Source organism: Schistocerca gregaria, chromosome 6 (assembly GCF_023897955.1).
Source record: "Schistocerca gregaria isolate iqSchGreg1 chromosome 6, iqSchGreg1.2, whole genome shotgun sequence".
Lineage (NCBI taxonomy): Eukaryota > Metazoa > Arthropoda > Insecta > Orthoptera > Acrididae > Schistocerca > Schistocerca gregaria.
In genome coordinates, this window is record NC_064925.1 from 503,009,227 (window position 1) to 503,017,366 (window position 8,140).

General features: G+C 42.7%; 1 non-coding gene across 1 annotated transcript; it reads left to right on the top strand.

The window, feature by feature from the left end:
- Positions 1-1,729: 1,729 nt before the first annotated feature.
- On the top strand, positions 1,730-1,804 carry Trnas-cga (transfer RNA serine (anticodon CGA)). The gene has a single exon. It is a non-coding gene; the product is annotated as a tRNA-Ser (tRNA).
- The last annotated feature ends 6,336 nt before the right edge of the window (positions 1,805-8,140 follow it).

An 8,140-nucleotide genomic window follows, 5' to 3' on the forward strand; every position in this document is an offset into this window, starting at 1 on the left:
TTTGGTTTGCTCTTGTTGTATTCCCTGACCAAGGCAGCTTCTCGTCGTATTTTTGGGGGTGGTATATTACTCAGGACAGGTAGCCATATGTTAGATGTAGACCTAATGGTTCCTGAAATAATGCGCGCCGGCTGGTGTAGACGAGCGGTTCTAGGCGCTTTAGTCTGGAACCACGCGACCGCTACGTTCGCAGGTTCGAACCCTGCCTAGGGCATGGATGTGTGTGATGTCCTTAGGTTAGTTAGGTTTAAGTACTTCTAAGTTCTAGGGGACGGATGAGCTTAGATGTTAAGTCCCATAGTGCTCAGAGCTATTTCTGTCATTTGAGCCAAATAATGCGCATGGTGTTGTTAAGTTCGACATCGATTTTATTCACCCGACTACCGTCAGCCATACTGGTGCACAGTACTCCGCTGCAGAATATGCCAGGCTCAGCGCAGACGTCCTCAGAGTTGTTGCTGTTGATAACCAGGTGGTTCCAGAGAGTTCGTGGATGAGGTTGTTTCTTTTTCTCACCTTGGCAGCTGCTTTTTAAGGTGTGACTTAAATGACAAGGTTCTGCCTAATGTGATCCCTAGGTACGTTGGCTCCTTGTTGTGGTTGATGCATTTGTCGTCAAGGTATACTTCCAGAGCTCTTTCGGCTTCTCTGTTATTGAGGTGGAAGCAAGTTAGTTCTGTCTTCGTGGCGTTAGGCCTAAGCCTCCATTTACGGAAGTATGCTGCCAGCTCAGACAGATTGGATGTCAGGGTTTCTTCCATTGTATCAAAATCGGTGTGCCTCGTTGCAAAGGCCCAGTCATCAGCGTAGCAAAATTTCGTACAAGCTGTCTCTGGCATGTCAGCAATGTACAGGCTGAAAAGCAGTAGAGCTAATACCGAGCCTTGAGGTAAGCCATTTTGAAGGAATTTCTGGCTACTGTTTCTCATGAAGACCAGGAATTCTCTTTTACCAATCATGTTACCAATAAGCTTTGTCACTTTTTGACAGTGAATTATTTTCATTAGTTTATAGAGTGGACCTTGTCTCCAGACTGTATCATAGGCTGTTGACAAATCAATGGAGACCACAGATGTTTTTAATTTATTTTGGAATCCAGCTTCAATATGTGTTGCAAGGGCCAGGACCTGGTCTGCACAGCTTCGGTCGGGACGAAAGCTGGCTTGTTCTACTGGGATGGCCGTGAGTATTGTCTGACCGCTCCTGCTAAGTAGTACTGGTTCCAGAAGTGTGTACACCATGCTAAGCAGTGCTATGGGCCAGTAGTTTTGCGGAAGATTTCCCGGTTTACCTGGCCTTAGAAGGGCAGTTATCTTGGCACGTTTAAGTTCTTGGGGTATGTTTCTTGTCTGCAGTAGTGATGTGAAGAACTTTGCTAACCATGAAACTTTCTGGCAGATTAAAACTGTGTGCCCGACCGAGACACGAACTCGGGACCTTTGCCTTTCGCGGGCAAGTGCTCTTCCAACTGAGCTACCGAAGCACGACTCACGCCCGGCACTCACAGCTTTACTTCTGCCAGTATCACGTGTCCTACCTTCCAAACTTTACAGAAGCTCCTCTACGAACCTTGCAGAACTAGCACTCCTGAAAGAAAGGATATAGCGGAGACATGGCCTAGCCACAGCCTGGGGGATGTTTCCAAAATGAAATTTTCACTCTGCAACGGAGTGTGCGCTGATATGAAACTTCCTGGCAGATTAAAGCTGTGAGTACCGGGAGTGAGTCGTGCTCCGGTAGCTCAGTTGGTAGAGCACTTGCCCGCGAAAGGCAAAGGTCCCGAGTTCGAGTCTCGGTCGGGCACACAGTTTTAATCTGCCAGGAAGTTTCATATCAGCGCACACTCTGCTGCAGAGTGAAAATTTCATTCTTTGCTAACCATATTTTCATATATTTGACAGACTTGATAAGAAACTCTGGGAGGATGTCATCTGAGCCAGGGGCTTTACCTGGTTTTGCATCCTTTATTGCTGCCGAGATCTCTTCAGGGATGATGTCGAATGAATATTTAGTTTCAACACTGGCTCTTGCTTTTAACTTTCTAAGTCACGTTTAATGCGTATTGTCGTCTCTAGGTGGTTTACCCCTTTAGATGTTTTAACAATGTGCAAAATAATTTTGTTAGGCGTTGTGGGGTTTTTCTTCTCGAATGATAGGCTGGCTCCTCCTAGTTTTCGAAGCAGGGACCATGTTTTTCTGCTGGATACTTTAAAGTCCATAGGCTGAGTAGTTTCCATCCACTTCTGTTGTGCAGTATCAAGGCTGTGCTATTTCTATGTCACCGCTGCTTTGGTAGTCGTTACACAGTTTCTCACATATCTCGTCCCAGCCTGGAATGTATTCTTTGCGGTATCCTCTAGGTATGTGATTTTTTGCTGTGCTGATGACTGCTCCTACAAATCTTTTATAGCTATCAGCAGATGGACAGATCCATCCCAGACATTTATCGATATCTTCAGAGTAAACTTTCCAGTCCGCTTTTTTTTAATGTTCCATCTGGGTCGAGGAGTTGAGGTTATCAATGGAATACCTGTGCCGATTTCTACTAGGACTGCACGGTGTTGGCTGTGTGGGAAATCCGGCAAAACATTTCGGCTTGTGTTGACCAGCTGGTGATTTTCATCAGCTGTGACAAAGCATGGGTCTGGGTCATATTCTCGTTTCAAAGCCGCTGATCTGAAGGAACCACGATGTGTAGCATCGAAAATGAGGTGGATGTTGTTTCCTTCTGCCCAGTTTGCTAAGGCTTCACCATTTGTATCAGTTGTTCTGTATCGACATTGCGTGTGGTGGCTGTTAAAGTCCCCTACAAAGACCGCGGGATGGCGGTGTGATTGGAGGATATCTGCTGGTCATACGGATCCTAGTGGTTTTTAAATGTTACTTATGACCAATTCACCTATATTGATTATCACAGAGTGGATATTGTCATTTGTGGAAGTGGATAGCAGCCGAGCGTTCTCTATTTTATTTTTGGCGAATGTGGATACTCCATAGGTACGGTGGCATGCTGCACCGTACTTTTCCTCTGGAGTGTAGTTGTTCTTCGTTATCTGTGTGTGTTTCCTGTAGGGCAACCACATCAATGTTGTGATTAGTCAATAACTTTTGAACAATTTGGCATTTGGTTTTACTAATACCCTCAATGTTCAATTGGCATATTTTAACACTTTTTCCACGATTCCTAGATGCTTGGCCTTGAGAAGGGCTTTTGATGTGATTATGAGTCATTTCCTCTCGGTTATGTACTTCTCGAATAGCCAGGAGATCTAGAAAGATTGTCTGGCTGCCTTCGTAGCACCACCCGGGGGTCACGTGTGGGCAAATTTCAGGTTCACACGCACGGACTGAAGCAACGTCGACCTCCAAATCAATAACTAAACTGTCAACAGAAATCTTTCGTTAAGATTTAAAACAATAACTAAATCTTAACGAAAGATATCTGTTGACAGTTCGGGGTTGCAAGTTATAGTAAAATACTACGATATCAAATGCTTGAACAGATAGTATGTACCAAAATACGCACGTACGTTAGTACTAATCTAATTTTGCGCCTGTTCTTTAATAGTCGCTTCAGGGGCTCTGAGCACTATGGGACTTAACATCTATGGTCATCAGTCCCCTAGAACTTAGAACTACTTAAACCTAACTAACCTAAGGACATCACACATCACCCAGTCATCACGAGGCAGATAAAATCCCTGAACCCGCCGGGAATCGAACCCGGGAACCCGGGCGCGGGAAGCGAGAACGCTACAGCACGACCTCGAGCTGCGGACTATATATAGTCGCTTCAGAGATATGAAGGACATCTTTGTTGTTTTAAATGGGATGCTATAGTTTGGTACTTATTTTCTGATAGCGACTATCGAGATGAATCCAATAATATATGACAGTAAGGTCTTTGAAGGTCAACGAAGGTCAAAAAGGTGGCATGAACGTCATTTACAGAGGGCGTTCGAAGTGATGACCATTGGTATCAATGCAGTGCTGCAATATTCTTATCATGGATTGAGTGCTATTCCTTATCACTTCGACACTTATCGAAGCAGCGCCAAGCACGCAGCGCTGCTCAGTCGCTTCTGGAGTACCGGTTATTCTTTGTGTTTTACTGTCATTGTTAAGGTATATCGACAAAACAAATATCCCAACAGAGTAATTCTGGATTTCTCTATCAAATGTAATGTAAAATTTCTCTTTAAAAATCATTTTATTTGTAACAGGAAACAAACCGGCGCTATCCGTCGACACTAAACATCATACGAAATAAGTGGTAAGCGATATTTGTTTGGTCTGACTCCAACTGCATACTGCAAAAACAAAATTGTAAATATCTGTCGGGACACTAGACAAAATGCGCCTTGCAACTCTTAGGAGGGAAACCTGATAAACTCAAGTGAAGTGGTGTAGTGGTTAGCACACTGGACTCACATTCTCGAGGACGACGGTTCAAACCTGTGTACGGCCATCCTGATTTAGATTTTCCGTGATTTCCGTAAACCGCTCCAGGCAAAAGCCGGAATGGCTACGATGCAACCGATAACCTCACTGTTTGGTCGCCTCCTCAAAATTAACCTACACCCGGTAATACACATGCAGGGTGGACCAGGCTCGCACCAACAAACTTTAAGAGGTTGTTGAGAGATACCTCTTGAGTATTTTGGTGCAAGGGACCAAAGGTTTTCGGCATCTCGTAACACAGTAACAATGTAATTAAGAATTAGGAAAAAATGAGGTTTCCTTTTCAGAGACGGTGATTGTCTAAATTCCATGTCGTCTCTCCTAAACTCGGATGCAGTTGCATAAACATCTAGCAGCCTATTGTGCAGCTCTACAGAGCATCGAAAAATATAGCCTAATGATTGCTACTCTGTCTCTTTTATTGTAAAGACCTCACTTTGTCTTCAACAGAGATCATCGTTTTAACGACCTATATTTACGTTCGTATTTGATGAATAACTGACTGATATGTAGATGTAGGGTCATATTTTATGGTTTTTACTACTGAATATTGTCCTACAGACGACACGCGCATCCAATACCCAATGGTAGGGAAGGAAGAGCAGTACACTTAGCACATATTTCTCTGACTTCTGACTTTATCTTTAGTTGACAATGCGTGAACATTTGTTTATCAAATGCTGCCCATGGGTATGAACCATTTGCATGTTAATAGCACTTTACTAAGCTCACAATTCAACGTAGCAAAAATAATTGCTCTTGCTTCAGGTCTTCATTAAGCTTTACTGTTCTCTATTGTAGCATCTGAAGATGGTCTTCGGAGATCGAAACCGGCTGTCATTGTGTCGTGAAAATCGAATGTTGAAACGTCCCCTTTTGAAAATTATAAATTATTGTGATAGTAAACCTCTTACGTTATTTGATTTCCAAACAGCTGAGCAAAACTGAACGTGCTCAGACATTTCTCTGTTTACTTATTCTGATCATCAATAAACTGAGATACAATATATTTTTTAGCGCAACGCAATCTGACTTTCAATAATCTCTACAAAAGAATGGCCCTGACTAACAATAACCTATACCTTTCATGAATCACTTACCTCACAAAAATCTTCGTTACTGGAACTACTGCAATACAGCGAGCGCCAATACTGCCAGCTAAATAAAAGATACTAACTACTAAGGCACTAACTACTGGTGGGCATAGTTAGCAAACGAAAGATTTTGATAGAGAACAAACAATGTATTTTTCTTTATAATGTTCAAAAGTTTATATATATATATATATATATATATATATATATATATATATATATATATATATATATATATATATATAATCAGTTCATGATATCAAGTATTACAAATTTACTGTTTCTGATGGACACACGTCCAGATCGTCCGCTCTCAAAATTCTACAATCTCTCTCCCCTCATCCACCACTGCTGGCGGCTCACCTCCAACTGCGCAACGCTACACGCTGTTCACATCCAACTGCCCAACACTACAATAATATAGAATATTTCAACAATGCAAAACAGCAACAGACTGCACACAGCACAGTCAGTGATTTTCATACAGAGCGCTACGTGGCGTTACCAACGTAAAACCTAAACAGCCTACTTACAATGTATCAAAAATTTTAAACATGTACTTTATAACTAGGGTTAATTCCGTTTGTTGTTGCAGCCACCCAGGTTTCTGTGAAACTGTGTTCACAGTAGTGGAGAAGTGTATATAACGCAATAACCAAAAGGTATAGCATAGGAAGCAAAGTAATGCAGGAAGCCTCAGATGCAGAACTGTGACGTCGCTGCCGTCAGTGTGGAATCAGCTCAGCAAAGAGTCGCTGTTCCGCCCTTCCACTACAGTCAGTGAATCCGTACACAAGGCGCACTTCATCCAACTCTTCGTCGGTAAGCAATATTCCTCTGTATCAGTGTTAACGTACAATCAACACTGCCGAAAAACAAAACTCTACATAAAACCGAATAGTACGGAATGCAAATTTGAGGGCAACGAGTTAAAGAGGGCATTGCTGTTGTCCACAGCAGATACCATGAGCGAATGGATGGTTCAAATGGCTCTGAGCACTATGGGACTCAACTGCTATGGTCATTAGTCCCCTAGAACTTGGAACTACTTAAACCTAACTAACCTAAGGATATCACACACATCCATGCCCGAGGCAGGAGTCGAATCTGCGACCGTAGCAGTCGCAGGGTTCCGGACTGCGCACCTAGAACCGCGAGACCACCGCGGCCGGCTGAGCGAATGGAAACAAGACACAAAAGCCGTAAGGTCGAGATTTTTATTGCTGTGCACTGTTTTCACTACAGTACATTTTCAGAGCTATTAAGGGTAAGAAACCAAACATGATGCGATAACTACGTAACGAGCCGCCGTGGACCATGGGTCCCTTGCAACAAAATACGCAAAAGGTATCTCTGAAAAACCTCAGCAAGTTTGTCCGTGAGGTTCTGGTTCACCATGGTAAATAAATTATTTGGTTCTCATGCTACGATTTATTGTCACGCAGTCAGCAAGGATTCAGCAAATATCGTTCTTGCGAAACACAACTAGCTCGTTATACTCATGAAGTAATGAGTGCTGTCAACAGAGGATGTCAAACTGATTCCATATTTTTAGATTTCCAAAAAGTTTTAGACACCGTTTCTCACAAGCGTCTTCTAACTAAACTGCGTGCCTATGGAATATCGCCTCAGTTGTGCCACTGGATTCGTGATTTCCTGTCAGAAAGGTCAGAGTTCGTAGTAATACACGGAAATTCATCGAGTAAAACAGAATTAATATCCGTCGTTCACCAAGGAACTGTTATAGGCCCTCTATTGTTCCTGATCTATATTAACGACATAGCAGACAATCGCAGTAGCCGTCTCAGATTCTTTTGCAGATGATGCTGTCATTTACCGTCTTATAAAGTCAGCAGACGACCAAAACAAATTGCAAAATGATTTATGTAATATATCTGTATGGTGCGAAAAGTGGCAATTGACCCTGAATAAAGAAAGGTGTGAAGTTATTCACATAAGTACTAAAAGAAATCCGCTAAATGTCGAATTCGCGACAAGTCACGCAGATCTGAAGGTTGTAAATTCAACTAAATACTTAGGGATTACAATTACAAATACCCTAAATTGGAACAATCACATAGATAACGTTGTGTGTAGAACGACCCAAAGACTGCGATTCATTTGCAACCGCTACGGTCGCAGGTTCGAATCCTGCCTCGAGCATGGATGTGTGTGATGTCCTTAGGATAGTTAGGTTTAAGTAGTTCTAAGTTCTAGGGGACTGATGACCTCAGATGTTGAGTCCCAAGTGCTCAGAGCCATTTGAACTGCGATTCATTGGCAAAACACTTAAAAGGTGCAACAGGTCTGCTAAAGAGACTGCTTACACCACGCTTGTCCGCCCTATTTTGAAGTATTGCTGTGCGGTGTGGGATCCGCATCAGATGGTAGAGACAGATGACATCGGAAAAGTACAAAGAAGGGCAGCTCGTTTTGTATTATCGTGAAGTATTTGAGATAGTGCCACAGACATGATACGTAAAATGGAGTGGCAATCATTAAAACAAAGGCGTTTTTCGTTGCGACGAGATCTTCTCATGAAAATTTCAATCACCAGTTTTCTCCTCCGATTGCGAAAACATACT